We start from the raw sequence: 12,599 nt of genomic DNA, 5'->3' as shown, positions 1-12,599 counted from the left end.
ATCACATATTCTTAAAAATACTTATATTTACAAAACAAAAATTTATTAACCAAAAAAAATTCTTATAACAACATATAAAAATCAAACTTAAATTTATTTTGTTAGAAATATAATAATTTATATATCTTTTTATTAATTTAAAATTTTTAAAAAATTAATTTTATAATACAATATTAAAATTTCTATGACTTAAAGATTTAGAATTTAATTTTTAATAATTTAAAAAAAATTAAATATAAAATTAATAAAAATACTTATACAAAAATTCATGTAAATTCTTAAAAAGAACTTTTACATGATAAATGTAATAGAAATATAAATATATATTTTTTTATTTATTTAAATTTCTTTAAAAAATAGTTTTATTACTAGGTTTGAGATATATTTCAAACTTTTGTCGCATATAGCAGCTTTAATTAGCCCATGCTTAACATTCAACACTTTTGGCAAGTAATTTGAGCAATAATATAGGTTATTAGGTATCCGGAATAGCATATTTCTGTTCACACGCACGTGTGTCCAATCCATCTTTTCTAGTGAGTGAGAAACAAATGACTTTAGCAAACATTGCTAAAACCATATATAGTTAGATCCAGTCTTATTTGCACTCACCCAACCTTGACAAATCATCGTTAATTTAATCTTCTTTCCTTTTTCTTTTTATTTTTTTCTCGTTAGCTGTTTCATTAATTTGCTTGAGCGCAAGTAATCATGTATGTGTACTAAATCAAATCTTAATATAATAAGTTGAGTTGGTATAATAGTTAATTCACTAATTTGTTTAAATAAGTGTTGAGAATTTGAATTTTACTTTATACGTGTAATATTTTATTGACTAATGACAAATCTTTAAATAGAACTTCGATACCGTTTAGATACGCGACGGATTAATGTTTGGTACCTGATTAATTCTATATAATTTCATTTTTTCAAAAAAAATAAAAAAAGTGATTAATTTTGCTTAGGTTAAAATGTAAATAATCTTAAAAACAAAACTATGAATATGATTTAATTTTAAATTTTTTTCCTACAATGTGATAATAAAGAAAATAACATAAATTGAAGTTTATTCGATCCCTTTTTAAACTTTTGTTAGTTCTTCCGCATAAAATGTTTTAGTATATTATTATTATTATTATTATTATTATTATTATTATTATTATTATTATTATTATTATTATTATTATTATTATTATTATTATTATTAAATCCAATATTTTATTGACAAAAAGTTAATTCAATTACTTTATTTGGTTGCTATGCAATTATTTAAACTTCTATTATGCAAGTTGAGAAAATTAATCTGAAATATACTTATATATCTTTTAAAAAATTGTTATTTTATATTATTCAAAATGAAAATGTAAAAGACACACTATACAAAACAAATGATTTTGTTATAAAATTAAAAATATTAGAGGTATATATATTTTGACACAACATAACAAACTTTAAAATAAGGGTCGCTTTAGTTTTGCTAATTGCATGTCTTTATATATAGAACTCATACATACAATTATTATTATTATTATTATTATTATTATTATTATTATTATTATTATTATTATTATTATTATTATTATTATTATTATTATCATTATTAGCAGCAGCAGCAGCAGCAAATAACGTAGAAAAAAAAACTATCTAATCATAACTGCCACATAAGAAATTTAACCACTGATCGAAAAAAAATAAATAAGAAATTGAACTTGTATACTGAATGGTTATCCATATATATATATATATTATTGAATTATTAGAATACTTTAGTTCAATTGTAAGGGAAATAAATCAAATTTGAATAGATACCAAAAAAAAAAAAATTCAAATTTGAACTCTAAAAGCTTGGGTATAATGATATTTATTATGAAATTAATATGAAGCCAAGATACATGGAGATGGAGAACTAGAAACTTAATCAATAAGCTCCAAGCAACTTAGTCCAGCAAAGTAGGAAAAAATAAATAAGTATATATGTCACAATATTCAACCATATACTTGTTGAGCCACAGCCCATAGATCAATTATTAATGAGAACATATGTGAATGCTAGCTGGCACAAGAAAGAGTCATTAGAATCATTCTCAAATGTTGGTATGTATGGTTTAATCACAATTGATTACAAAAGTAAATATTGTTTACGTGAGTGTCTCATGGCCCTATTATTATAATGAAAAAGTACAGAGAAGCAATACATATAACAAATAATACGAATAATAAATTAAAAAAAATAAAATTAAAATTAAAATTTAAAATTTTAATTAATTAATTATTATTAAATTTTAAAATTTTAAAAATTAGAATTAATATCTAAACACATTCAGATTACATACAGTTACTATGTGAGTTTTCATCATGTTTCCGTGTTTTATTCGTCACTCCGATTCACGACAATAGGACCGCCGATGCTGCAGCTGTTGTCACGTGGTAACTAGAGCGATGTCGTGGATGCTATCCTAACATCATTAACGTATTTTGGGTTGAAAGCTTGATTTTTGTAATGTTGATGGGTTCTCAATGGGTGAAAGAAGTTTTAATGTTCTATCCTTCTACATGAGTGATCATTCTACTCATTTAGATGTAAATTTATGCGTTATAAAGGGTCAACAATCCAACAAAGTATGCATTGGAAGTTTGATTTTACATGCAAATTTTATTTTTCGTATAAATAAAATGTTTATTTTTAATGCAAATCGATTATTCTATTATATTTTATCCGTATAATAAGGCTCACCATAATAACTTTGAATTCTAAGTTCTTGCACTTTTAACAAGGTGTAATATAATCCTATACACAATAATTCATGTTAATATAGAATCTGAATTACATTGTTCACATTGAAAATAACAAAACATAAACCCAACAGTAATAGATATACATCCAAAAAAAAAAAAAAAAAAATCCGACAAACATTTATATAAGACCAAGCAACCTTTTTATTTCAAATCATATGAACATATGAAGAACTTCAATGTCTTATTATATGTTGCAACTAGCAACCATTCTTCAAAATATATTAATTAGTGAGGTGTATAAAAAATCTTTTTAAATTTTAGATAATAATTATATTTATTCATCTCTTATTAGATAAATTCGTACATTGTAAATTACAAATAAATAAAAATTTAGGTTATTTTCATCCTTAAGTGGATGATTATTATTTCAAAATATTATTAGTATTTTATTTAGTTTGCTTCTTATTACATGCATATGCTCTATACGTGTTTTTTTTGTTATATGGTTTGGATTAAATTTAGTTTAATGTTGATTGAATTTAAGTTAGATTTAAGTTATGGCATTTAGATATAAGTAATTAAGATTGAAGACTTTATGAAAAACTTTAAAGGCATCGGGCCTATTATCACAAACATGTTACTAACTCGCTAAATTCTACGTAATTAGGTCATTTACATTGAATGTAAATGTATCAATTATAAAACATATGCCTCTATTATTCTAAATATCTAATAAATAGAAAATTTAATGCGCATGATAGAAGTTGTGGTCAACCCATAATATGTTGGATGTTCATTTTACTATGTATGTGGATGATTATTTTTATTCTTAGGTAAATGTTTAATTTATTGGATTTTGATTTAAGTATTTAACAATTAAAATATGCCGGATGTTCAATTCACTAGGTATGTGGATAGTTATTTTAATTCTTATGCAAATGGTTATTTAATTAGATTGGGTTTAAGGAGATACAATTAGAATATGCTGGATATTCAATTCATTAGGTATGCGGATGGTCACTTTTATCATTAAGTAGATGGCTATTTGATTAGATTGGATCTATCTCAAATTTTTCTGATTTTGCAACAACAGAATCACAGTAGTTCAAAAAAGAACGAAACATTTATATGTTTATGACTAGAAAACATAATCCGGTGTCTTATAAATAAACTCTAATTATTCAACAAACAAATAATGTCAACCATCCGTATACATGGTAAACTAAACATCCATCTTATTTCGAATAGATAAAGTAGTATAGCATCATCCATATAAAGTGGTCTAAAAGATGAACAAATATCCACTAGTTCAGCAAAATTTAAGTATAGGAAAACAACATGAATTCAACAAATCCAAGTAACATCTCAATCAAACATCCTTTGTAAGTACTTGAGATCTAGATTCGCAAAGAATATCAGTTCAACAAATGCCAAGCTGAACTATACCTTTTTTTAAAAAAAAAAATCCCAAGCCAAAGTGAGAAACATATAAAATTATGTTAATTCTAGCACAACTAAAATAAGATTTCACCAATAATTTAAATAACTTACAATCCACATAATAAATTAAGCACAAGATCAAGTACGTAACCAAAACAAACATTCATTTTTTTTTTGAAGAAAACCAACTAACCATATACATAGTAAACTAAACATCTATTTTATTTCGAGTAAGTAAAGTAATATATATAGTATTAGTCATATACATTATTGGTTTAAAAAATGAACAAGCATCCACTAATTTAACAAATTTAAGTATAGGAGAACAACATGAATTCAATAAATTCAAATAACATCTCAATCCAAGATCCTTCGTTAAGTACCTGAGTTCTAGATTCACAAAAAATATCAATTCAATAACTGCCAATAAGCTAAGCTGTACCTTTTCTTTTTAAAAAAAAATTCAATAAGAGAAAAGAATACAAAAAGAAAAAAAAAGCTACATACATTGAAAAATCATACAGGGAATAAAATACCATAAATAAACATAGAAGGAGAAAAATAAAGCTAATAGAAAGATACATGTATTATTGAAAAGCATAATTGTTAGAGCCATATAGAGATCAGATAATCATCTTATTCATGCTAATTAAGCCCCTCTATTTGAAAAAGTATAAAAGATAGTAACACTTCATTAAGCAGATATTCTCAACAATAAAATCTTTTCATGTCATAATTTTGTCACAAAACATATAGCATCTAATGTATTTAACTGGATATAAAATCTTCAAAACTCTAGAAATCTCAACAAGTTATTGATGAAAGTTGCATTGCACATCTAAATTTGTAGAAAATATGAATCCAAACATTAACTACTATATATAGTTTTTAAGCCATCTAAACTGTGAACTATCATACACTGTCTCATTAATATGAATGCCGAACCTAAGTTTAATAGGTTGAATCACTTGTAGCAAGTTTGGCCTTTTATTTTAAAATATACTTTTGTATTTTTCACTAACCAAAATAAAGAAAATAGTGCCTTCACCATTCAAAACTCCATCTCCATACAAAACCATCAAACACTTACAACACACCCATTTTATTGCAAAATAACCGAGGGTAATTATTCAAATATATAAACATCTATTTCGAACCACTAGCTATCAACTAACCTATTAAAGTTAAATGTTGCTAAAGAACCTGCGCGTTACCTTGTCAAAGATGTTGATGCTGTTAGGCCACCGTGGGGAGCTCTCGACCATCAGGGAGACTTCGAGGAGGAATCAAGCGAGAGAACATAAGATGAGAAGACACCACATCTAACTCAAAACCTTGAGGTGTCAAGTTAATGGGTCTCTCATCTTATAAACTCCTCGCTCTTTCTTACTTTCTTTGATGTGGGACTAACTTCATGCACTCCTCACACTTGCAACATTAACAATCTCCCCCTCAAGTGTGAGTCTCCACATCAAGCATCAACTCTCCCTCTTTCTAGCTCCTCCGCCACGAGTATTCATCCATCATACCGCCGCAAAACACCGTGGGATACACTGTCCAGACCACCTTTGTCGGAAAGACTTTCGATGCTTCACCTTGAATACTCCTTAATTATCGGCTCTGATACCACTTGTTAGGCCACCGTGGGGAGCTCTCGACCATCGGGGAGACTTCGGAGAAGAATCAAGCGAGAGAACATTAGATGAGAAGACACCACATCCAACTCAAAACCTTAAGGTGTCAAGTTAATGGGTCTCTCATCTTATATAAAATCCTCACTCTTCCTTGCTTTCTTTGATGTGAGACTAACTTCATGCACTCCTCACACTTGCAACATTAATAGATGCAGTTGGCGGTGACGGCGGTGTTCCGACGCCGGTGATAGTGGCTAGAGTGTGAAGCAGCAACGGCGAGAAGAAGGAGTACGACAATGAGGGTATAGCCAGGAGAGAGACTGCGATGCCAGTGATGGTGGCTGATGTGTGAAGCAGCGATGGCGAGAAGAAGGAGTGCGGCGGTGAAAGGGAACGGTGACGGAGAGTGCGACGCCAGTAAGGGTGGCTTGTGATTGAGGCAGCGACGGCGAGAAGAAACTCGATAGTGATGATAGTGTTCGGTGAGGGGGCTGGTAGGGTGAAACAACGACGGTGCTGAGAAGGGTTAGGGGAGAAGTTGGTACGATGGTAATTGAGTATGTAGTGGATGGTTAAAATTTTTAAAGTAAGAATAGGATTTTTGTTGGAAAATTTGGGTGGGGTATTGTAAAACCGGTTAATTAACGGCTAATTAACCCATAAATGAGAATTTATTCTAGAAAGCCAAAAATGTGATTTTTATGGCTAAAGATGATAGAGGAGATTGAGACGAGAATTTTGGTACCAATTTTATAGAAATCGGACCAAGATTGGACCGAACGGGCCAAACCGGATCAACCGGACCCAAAGTGGACCCTTGGCCCAACTAAACTAAACCAAACCCTAGTTTTCAGTACTCTCTCTCCTCATTTGTTACACACACACGCTGAAATGGAGTGAGGGAGGGGAAGAACACTCTCTCAAACTTCTATCTCTCACTTGATCTTCAAACCACCATAACTTTTGATCTAGAGCTCCGATTGCCGCACCGTTTGCGGCCACGCGTTCATCGCGGAGAGCTCTACAAAACTCATACAACCAATCTTGAGATAAGCTATGTTTTGCTCTTTGAAATTCCAGCCCTTGTTTTCGAGTTTCATGGGTGAAATGTTGAGATTTTGGGCTCTTTGATGTTATAGGGCCCAACTCTCTTGAAGGAGAAGGTTAATTTTGTCTCCTTGGACCTTGAGTATGGTAAGATTCTCAATCCTAGTATAATTTGTTGTTCTATGATGATTGGGTATTGAGATGTTGTGTATGGGTATGATGATTGTGGCTTAGGTTGTGTATATGTGAATATTGGAGCTTGATTGGTGACTTTGGAAAGCTTGAAAAGGGAGTTTTGTGTGATAAAATCTGTTCTTGGAGGTGTTGAGACCTTGAGAGCTTGAGGAAAAGTGATTTGGAAGTGCTCCGGTTGAGCTTGGGAAATCGGCTAAGGTATGGTCTTGGTTTCTCGTATCTAATATGTAATGTGGTAGGAAATACTTAGGCTAGAGGCCCTAAGATAGGCATTGAATTGATGATGTTGTTGAATGGTTGAGATATATGATGTGATCATATATGTGACTATGAATATTGATGCCTTGATTGTGTGATATATGAGAAAATGCATGTTGTGATATAAGCTTGATGAATGATTGAGGTTGAATTGGTGGGTGGTACCATATTGATGGTGAGTATGATGATGAGTATGTATAATGATGTTTGATTGGAAATGGTATTATTGGAAATTGGGATGAGGAAGGATGTATGACATGATATTGTGTTTGTCCTTTAGCCATTTGACTGAGAAGTGTTAAAATGGTTGGATGGTGGTTTTGGAAATTTTGGTAAAGTGTCAATGTGTGAGTTGAGAATGGCTTGATGTTGATTTTGGTACATTTTGATTGATTTCGAAAAAGGCGAAATTAGCATGTTTTGGTTGATTTTGAAAAGAGTTGAAAATGGTTTGTTTTGAAAATGGCACCTTGTGGTTTTGTATGAAAACATGGTTTTCGGGCATGTTTTGATGGGACATAACTTGGACTACGGATCCCCGTTTTGTACCAAACTTATTTAGAAATGAAATTGGATCCGGGATGTCCACGCCGCTGGAAGAACGGGTTGAAAACGATTTAAAATGAGAAAGTTATGTCCGTCGGAAGATTGGGGGTTGAATCTGGGAATTCTGCAGCTTTTAACTTAGAAAATTTTTAGCATAATGACCCTCTGCGCGTAGGCGCACTTGGCGCGTACGTGCCGTTCTTCAAGAAAGCACCATCTACGCGTGTGCGTGGTGTGCACGGGCGCGTCGATGCGTTGCACCAAATGCCCAGCTATTTTTCCGAGAGTTGTGCCAGAATTGTGCCAGTTTTGTGCCTGGGGCGCAAGAGCACCCACGCGTACGCGTGACTGACGCGTGCGCATCGTTTGGCTATTTGTCAACCCGCGCGTCCGCGCGTATGACGCTTGTGCGTCGATGAGTTTTGTGGCCATCCACGCGTGCGCGTGGAGTGCGCGTACGCGTGGCCCTGTTTTCATCCCAAAGTTGATTTTTGAGTTTTAAAAGCCAAATTTCATATATACTTCTAAGCCTCCGATCTCACCACTTATGTCTTAAATCATTATAATATGCCTAGCAATGAGACAAGGAGCTAGTGAATGTGGTAACTTGCGAATGAAGCAAGGGAAAAATGAATGATCAATGAGGATCAAAGATGATTATGTGAGATGCGGAGGATGGCGGTGGAAGTCCTTGTTATGTCATGGGCCGAAGGGCCGTAATTGTTAATGAATTGGCTGGTTATGGATTTAATCGTGAGCCGGATGGCTAGATCATTGCCTTGTTACGACGGAGCCATGATTATGGCTAAGTATAAACGCATATATGCTATTGAATGAATTGTGAATGTTTGCGCTTCCACTATCGGAGATGAGGGTTTCCCTGGGAGGAAGCAGTGGCTAGCCACCACGTGCTCCAGGTTGAGACTCGAAGCTCTTTTGACCCTATGTCGTCAAGGTGGCTGAGCACTGTGAAAGCCCCGGATGAGCTCACCCCCATAAATATTCACCAGTGATGGTGATGAATATGGATCATGATTATGATCACGATTTGTTGAGTATAACTCGAGTTGGGGAGACACGACAGAGGGACAGTCCAATGGTTAGCTACCAGGACTTGTCGGGTTGGATCTATAACCGACAGATGATATCATCAGCCACTAGGGACATGCATTCATCATATGCATACTATATGAATTGTTTGAGATTGCCTATTTGAATGCATATTACTTGCTAATTGTCTAAATGCCTTATCTGTTCCTATTTGTATATCTCTTGTTTGATTTAGTTGTGTTTGCTACATTATACTCCTGCTGGTGGTTGGGAGGTCTGAAGGAATTGGAAAGGGAAGTATTAGTTAGACAGAAGGATCTTTAGTCAGTTGCCACTTATGGTTTAGCTTGTTTATAAGCTTTGATATTATCTGGAGGAAGTCCTAGGATTGCCTTCGGCTTTCCTCTATTATTACATGTTATATATGGGGAACTGTTACCATGCTGGAGACCTCTGATTCTCACCCATGCGGATTTTGTGGTTTTCAGATGCAGGACGCGAGGCTTCTCGTTGAGGCATGCTGGAGACTTTCGGATTAACGAAGATCCTTTGTTCTTGGGGGCTCTGTTTTGGTTTATATGTTTTGCGTAGATACTTTTATCTCCATTGAATAATACAAACTGTGATGACTCCTCTTAGAGGGGATTTTGGAGACTAAGTTCTCTGTTTTTGTGTCCTTTTGGGTTTTCTTTGGGGTTTCCTTATTTTATTATATGTATATATTGCTATGCTCGGACCGGTTATCTTCGCATCCGGATTTGAGTTTTGATATTCCCGTTTTTGACACTCTTTTGTATATATACAATCTCGCGTTAGCTTATCCCTGTTCGTTACGTTATCGATCGGAGTGTTGCGCTTTCGAGTTACGATTTTTGTTTACCCCTTTTTCTACAAAGGCTCCTAGTTATAATCAATTATTCATACTACTATACGTACTAAATTTTAATTCTAGAGGTCGTAATACCTTGCCATCTCGAAATTATGACTTAAGCATAAGACCCTGTATGGTAAGGTGTTACAGGTATTTTTTTTTTACCTTTGGTGGGCCAAGATTGCAGCCCGTTGTTCACGTTATTATCAAATGGAAACTACAAGATTCATACTGTTCTTACAAACCTTGTTTTTCATTTTTTTCCCTATGTTATTTAACCTGATAAGTCAAAAATTAATTTGTATAAAGAGTTACCATTCTGGAAAGCGATGTCAAATGAATCCGAGTTTGACATAACAAATTTGCATTATGCACCAATGATGCTTCCTCTTGGTGTCATTTTGCCTCATCAAACCATAAGAGTCAATTAGCTTCTGCCTCATCTGCTTGATAAGTTCCTTTTTATTATTCCTTTTTTTCTACACTTTTTTAAACCTATTAGAAAAACACAAGGCATATTTCAATGTGTTGAAATCTTTATCAATTATTTTACATGATAATTTGCATATTGAAACACTTTTTAGAGGCAAAGTTTGCACTAAAATAAAAGAAGCAGTATTTCGTTTTACAAAACAACTTGCACAAATGGCCAATGAGATCTTTGGAGATCTCAAAGAAATAGTTGAAAAGGATGCTATAGAGACTGTAATAACAGATGGAGTCCATCCTTTAACAAGCTATATGATTAATTTCGTGAGGGTTTTATATGAGTAAGTTAATATTTTGGCATTCTGATAACTGATCCCAATAAGTTTATCCTATTATCAAATTGTTAATATTTGATAGCAATCTTAATTTGACAGTTGATAAATGTTGTTTACTACTATATATTTTTTCTTCTATAGTTACACTTTCTAAAATTTTCATTACTATTAAATATATGACTTATATCTATCTATAAGGGAGTTATGCAAACCAATACTTTATTTTGTAGTTAAGAGATATCACTTACTAAACATATAATTTTTATAAATTTTGCCAAGATCTTGTTGATGTGCACATATTTGACCTAATTAGAATTCTATAAATGTAGCAGCTACCGGTCCACCTTGAAGCAACTGTTATGAGAATTTGAAGGTGGAGACTATTCTTTGCAGCAGGCATCTGTAACTAAGCGAATAATGAAGGCTTTGGAATCCAAAATAGATTCGAAATCAAAGCAGTATAGAAACCCTGCATTTAAGCATATTTTTCTCATGAACAAGATTTAAGCATTTTTTTTTCTAATCCTCTTATATTTTAGCTCTGAAGCCAAGGATATATTAGGGAATGATTAGGTACGACTAGTGAAATTGTGCAGTACCATGCAATTCAATACATAAGAAATGCTTGGACAAAGGTATTGTTCTATTGACCCAATTCTGTGCATTATGTTTGAAATGTAGGAGTTGCAGAAGCAACAATTGTCGACAATCAGGTGCCTTCTTTTGTTTAGTTTTATTTTTTTGTATTAATTTGAATTTTCAATCATTTTTGTGTTTCTTTTCTCTGTGTAGATACCACTGATTGGCCCTAATTCAGTAGTTGGAAGAGCCTTGGTGGTTCATAAGCTTGAGGATGAGCTTGGAAAAGGTTAGCATTTCCTTGTAAACAGTATATGAATGTGCATTTTTTTGTTTTATATGTTGCCATGTCACGGTGGACTTACATCATAAGTTCCTTGCTTGCTCACAACTAGAGCATTATTTACTTTAGTCTAATTTGCATTTTACTTTACTTATGCTTTTGAAGGTGGGAAGGAGCTCAACTTGAGCATTGGAAATGCTGGTGGAAGATTGGCATGTGGTATGATTTTGATCACTGGAACTCAGCTTTTGATTCTTGTCCTTATTTGATTTTGTTGCTAATTCTGGCACTCATGCTAGCTCCCAAAGTTTGGGTCCGAGGTTAGTTGTGATGTCAATTACTTTTAGTGGGATGCTTATATTTGCAATAATGCTTAGACTTCATTATGTACATTGTGTTTGAAGAAAGAGGTAAGGCAAATTCAACTTGTTAAAGAAATTCATGCAAAAGAAAAACACAGTTTAACATGGATTATGTATATTGCGTTTGAATTTTAGAATTGTTCTTGAAATTCATTCAATATTTGAATAGTGCATTGTTAGGAATGGTTACTGAAAGTGAATAGTACTAGTATGAACTGCTTTGCTTCAAGATAATATAAGAGTTTTACATTTTCTTATTATTCGTTCTCATTTTCTTCTGCCCTTGTATTTTTTTTACTCTTCCTTTCCTGGTATTAAGTGACATAGATGAATCGTTACACATTAACTTGAGGTTAGTGGTTGTATGATATAATCATTTGAAATCTTTCAGAAGGAAGCAGAAAGGCTCAAATTTTCATTTTGTGTGTTCTCTTCAACTGATTAAGCTGGTGGCAGTGGCAAAACCTTTAATGTTTCGAGCTTCAACTACCCTGAGACTAGGCTTATACCCTTTGATTTGCGTTACATCAAAGGTGAGTGAGTCAATTAGGATTTACCCTTTTGTTTATATGATCATAATTTTACTTATTTTCTTCTTCCTGTTCGTTTTTCAGTTTGAATTTTAGTAGATCAAAATTAAAATGTAATATAAAGTTGAAAGGTGACCTATATTTACAAGTTTAAATACTTTGGAATAACTTTTGCAGGAGTTGTCATTAGATTCTTCACAATATGTTTGTTCTGCTTTGGCTTCAGTAATAATGGGAATGGCTCCAGTATTAGGAAAGGTAACCTTCTAGATTGGGAAGTTCATAATCTATGTGATTTTTATCA

Source organism: Arachis ipaensis, chromosome B6 (assembly GCF_059453495.1).
Source record: "Arachis ipaensis isolate K30076 ecotype BB chromosome B6, ASM5945349v1, whole genome shotgun sequence".
Lineage (NCBI taxonomy): Eukaryota > Viridiplantae > Streptophyta > Magnoliopsida > Fabales > Fabaceae > Arachis > Arachis ipaensis.
Note: the sequence above shows the minus strand (reverse complement) of the source record.